Raw genomic sequence first — 5,085 nt, forward strand, 5'->3', positions numbered from 1 at the left:
CAATTCGCGCCCCTGGTCCCATCTCCAACCGCCAAAGGACCCTGAGGCAATTCAATTCTTCCGGGCCACGACCTTCTGGATCCTTGGCAATGGCACTTCTTGCCGCTTCTGGACTGATAAATGGATGCACGGCCGCTCCATCCAAGAGCTTGCCCCGAGCCTGGTGGCCTTGGTGCCAAATCGATCGCGCCGTTCCCGCACTGTCGCGGCTGCCCTCCACGACCGCATCTGGATCAGGGACATCCCTGGCTCCCCGGGACCTGAGGCCATGCTCCAATATGTGGACCTATGGCGCAGGCTCCAGTCCATCGACCTCACCACAGAGCCCGACACCATCCGCTAGAAGTGGACGGATCACGGCGAGTACTCTGCTGCCTCCTGCTACAATGCTCTTTTCACAGGTTCCACGGCGTCCGAGCACTGGCGCATTGTTTGGAAAACTGGCGCCCCCCTCTCGGTCAAGTTCTTCACCTATCTTGCATACGTTAATCATTGTTGGATGGCAGACCGACTCTCTCGCCGCGGCCTCCCGCACGAACCGGCCTGTGTGCTGTGTTCGCAGCAGGCAGAGACTCTGCACCATCTCCTTGTTGAGTGCGTTTTTGCCCGCACTATATGGCAGGGCATCCTCTCCCGGTGCTGTCCCAATGTTGCGGTTCCGGATGGCTCGCTTGGGTTCTTCGACTGGCTGAACGAGGCCCTTCTTCTCATCCATGCCGACAAGCGTCGTGGGATCTCCACCATTGCGGTGCTTACGGCTTGGTCCATTTGGCACCATCATAATGTTGTGATCTTCGACAAGATAGCTCCCTCCACCGCCGCTCTACTAGCGGCAATTCAAGAAGAGGCACGCTCCTCGAGCCGCGCCGGAGCCAAAGGGCTTAGCACTATTATTCCTGTAATGTAACTGACCTTGTTGGGCTGAGCATCCCATTCCCCTGCTCGCTTGCATCGTCGTAGCGCCTTCTTGTGCACGCAACCGCGATGTAAACCTGTACTTTCTATCCCCTATCAATGCAAAGATACACTTCCAAGCGTATTCGAGAAAAAAAGAGAAGTGCTTGTCTTTATATCTTGATCTTCTGTTCTTGATGTGGATGGGTGTATTTCTGGATGTATGTACGTATAAGTAAAGAATGGATGTCGATAAAAGACTTCTCTTATGCATGTACATACTCCCTCCATCCGAAAAAACTTGTCCCTTAAATGGATGTATCTGGCACCAAGTTAGTGCTAGATACACCCATTTGAAGGAAAGCTTGGGACAAGCTTTTTCAGATGGGGGAATAGCTATTTTGTTAAAAGCTTCCAATGTCTGCCATGTCAATTATGTAGGATCGTCTTTTATAGCTTATAATGTGCTCTGAACAGAAACAAGTTGTGCGGACCAATATGGGACAAAAATGCACAATTGTGTGGCAAGTAAGTATTACTTTATGAATAGTGCTTTTGGGCTTGCTGTATCTTTCTGAATATGTGGAATAGAAAGCATAAGAAGGCAAGAGAAGAACAGATCCTACCAATGAATATATGCTAAATAGTTATGAGTTATCACATTTATACAAAATTGCTACTACATCTTCATTTTTTCTCACTATCTCTGTGTATTATTTGCTTAAGTTCAGTAGTAAGTGTTGGTCCACAGTGTAACGCCCTTGATGCGGCTATATCTCCCACGTGTCGAAGCACGACTTAGAGGCATAACCGCATTGAAAGCAATGTCGCAAGTGAGGTAATCTTCACACAACCCATGTATTACATAAGGGAAAGAGATACATAGTTGGCTTACAGTCGCCACTTCACACAATACATAAATAAACATCCATCATTCAGTTTACACTCAAGGTCCGACTACGGAACCAAAATAAAAGAAGACTACCCCAAATGCAACACAGATCCCGATCGTCCCAAACTGGGCTCCACTACTGATTGTCTGGAAAAGAAACATAGTAACGACCAAGGGCCTCATCAAATTCCCACTTCAGCTCAGTTGCACCCTCTGCGCTGGTATCATCGGTACATGCATCTGTTTTGGTAGAATCTGTGAGTCACAGGGACTCAGCAATCTCACACCCGCGAGATCAAGACTATTTAAGCTTAAGGGAAGGCTAGTGTAATGAGGTGGAGCTACTGCAAGCGACTAGCATATATGGTGGCTACGATCGCAAAAGAGAGCAAGAAGAGAAGCGAGGCACGGTCGTGAAGCTAGTAGCGATCAAGAAGTGATCCTAGAGCAACCTGCGTCAAACATAACTCCAACACCGTGTTCACTTCCCGGACTCCGCCGAGAAGGGACCATCACGGTTACACACGCGGTTGATGTATTTTAATTAAGGTCAACTTCGGGTTTTCTACAACCGGACATTAACAAATTCCCATCTGCCTCATAACCGCGGGCACGGCTTTCGAAAGATAATACCCTGCAGGGGTGTCCCAACTTAGCCCATCATAAGCTCTCATGGTCAACGAAGGATAAACCTTCTCCCGGGAAGACCCGATCAGTCTCGGAATCCTGGTTCGCATGACATTTCGACAATGGTAAAACAAGACCAGCAAGACCACCCGACTGTGCCGACAAATCCCGATAGGAGCTGCACATATCTCGTTCTCAGGGCACAACGGATGAGCAATCCGTACAACTAAAACCAGACCTCAAGTTTCCTTGAGGGGGCACTGCAAAGGGCTCTAGTTTGGACCAACACTCAGAGGAGCATTGGCCCGGGGGTTTAAATAAAGATGACCCTTGGGCTCGCGAAAACCCAAGGGAAAAAGGCTTAGGTGGCAAATGGTAAAACCAAGGTTGGGCCTTGCTGGAGGAGTTTTATTCAAAGCGAACTGTCACGGGGGTCCCATAAATCACCCAACCGCGTAAGGAACGCAAAATCAAGGAACATAACACCGGTATGACGGAAACTAGGGCGGCAAGAGTGGAACAAAACACCAGGCATAAGGCCGAGTCTTCCACCCTTTACCAAGTATATAGATCCATTAATTAAAACAATAGATATTGTGATATCCCAAAATATCCGTGTTCCAACAAGGAACAAACTTCATCTTCACCTGCAACTAGCAACGCTATAAGAGGGGCTGAGCAAAGCGGTAACATAGCCAATCAACGGTTTGCTAGGACATGGATGGTTAGAGGTTTGACATGGCAATATGGGTGGCATGATATAGCAAGTGGTAGGTATCGCAGCATAGGCATAGCAAAAGAGCGAGCATCTAGCAAGCAAAGATAGAAGTGATTTCGAAGGTATGGTCATCTTGCCTGCAAGGTTCTCAGAGTTGTCGAAGGCTTGATCCTCGTAGGCGTTCTCAACAGGTTCCTCGTACATGTACTCGTCTCCCGGCTCTACCCAAAGCAAGAACACAAGCAATGGAACCACAATCAAACATGGAGCAATGAACAAGCAATATGATGCAATACATGACATGCTATGCGAGATGTGATATGCAATGCATATGTGTGCTCCGGAAGGAAAATGATGAACCAGGCATCAACTTGGCAAACCAAGTATGCCGCTGGAAAGATGGGATGATTTTGGTTGAAATCGATATAAAGATCACCGGAATAGGATGCACGGTTTGCAAATGACAAGCAAAACAAGAATGACGCGAATCTGCGTTTAACAGCACGATACTACTTAGCATGCAACAAGAAACTGTGCTACAGCACCCCAACATACAAACAAAACATATGGCAGTGATCTACAGGAGATGCTTAACAAAAAAGGAACACTGAGCTACGGCTAAATCACATCATAACAGGCTCAAACAAGCATGGTGAAAGTGCAAAAAATATCAGGTTCACAGACTTAGTGAAAATACTAGTATGCCAGAAATTAACATCAGGAATGCATGTTTAGAGCAAGCAAACAACAAGCTACAGGAACTTATATTAGCAAAACAAGACATGGCAGGAATCTACTCAAAGCATAGATCAAAAGTCCCTTACTGACCATAAGCCAAAAAGGACCATAAGAAATGATGGCACCCATGTAAACATAGCAAGTTTCACTACAGATCTCAGACTTAGCAGAAAAACTGGGCATGGCAAAAACAGATAACAAGTAGGCATGTTCGTGAGCTCGATGCACTCACTATAGAGCATCTCATGATAAACTAAGCATACACCCATTAAGAAGACATGGTATAGAAGCTATACATGGCAAGAACAACATCATAGCATACACGGATCAACTACAACAACCTTGTGAAAATTGAATATCATGTAAACAATCTGCCAGGAAACATTTTGAAGAAAAAATAGAGCACGAAAATGACATGCTAGACTACTCCATAAATGCAAACAAAGGCATGGATGGATAGAGCACATCCATATGTTCAAAACACCCTTACTGATCATGCTCAAAAGGGGCATGGATCTCTCTGAAACAACATGAACACATGGCATAAAAATAACAGCAGGACATGACTTGGTGAAATTACTAAGTTCCTGAAATCAGCAACATTATCATCCCTAGTTTGCATGCTTGTGCTAGTCACCACATTGATCACAAAAATACATGGCATACACCCCTGGAAAGATGGCATGGCAAAGTTCAACACACATGTAGGGCTCAAGTTCATAAGGTGCACACATTAATCATGGCAAAAATAACAAATGTGCAAGTTCTGTTAAGAAACAGAAACTAACATTACATAGCCCTCTTCCAACAGCATTTCGGGCATCAAGATGAGCTCAAATGTAAATGATGCAATGGAACGAAATGAAGTACTCGTCGAGACGAACAATTTGACATATTATACGCACGAAACGGAGCTATGGATGCAGAGATGTGATGCGATGAAAATGCAACAAATTATCAATAGATTAAGGACTTAGACGACTTTTGGAGGGGGAAAAGTCAACCTAGTCGATTCCGGATCGGATCTGGCCGGAGAGCTCGAGGACGGCCGGCCGGAGTTCGAGGTTCGCCGGCGTGGGATGGAGCTCGGGGCCGGAGGGGACGCCGGCGGGGTCGGGGCGGCCGGATCCGGCGGAGGGGACGCCGGCGGGGTCGGGGCCGGCCGGAGTTGCGCAGCCGGCGGCGGCGACGGGCGCCCGAGGCGGAGGCGGGGCCG

This window comes from Triticum dicoccoides, chromosome 1B (genome assembly GCF_002162155.2).
Source record: "Triticum dicoccoides isolate Atlit2015 ecotype Zavitan chromosome 1B, WEW_v2.0, whole genome shotgun sequence".
Classification (NCBI taxonomy): Eukaryota; Viridiplantae; Streptophyta; class Magnoliopsida; order Poales; family Poaceae; genus Triticum; species Triticum dicoccoides.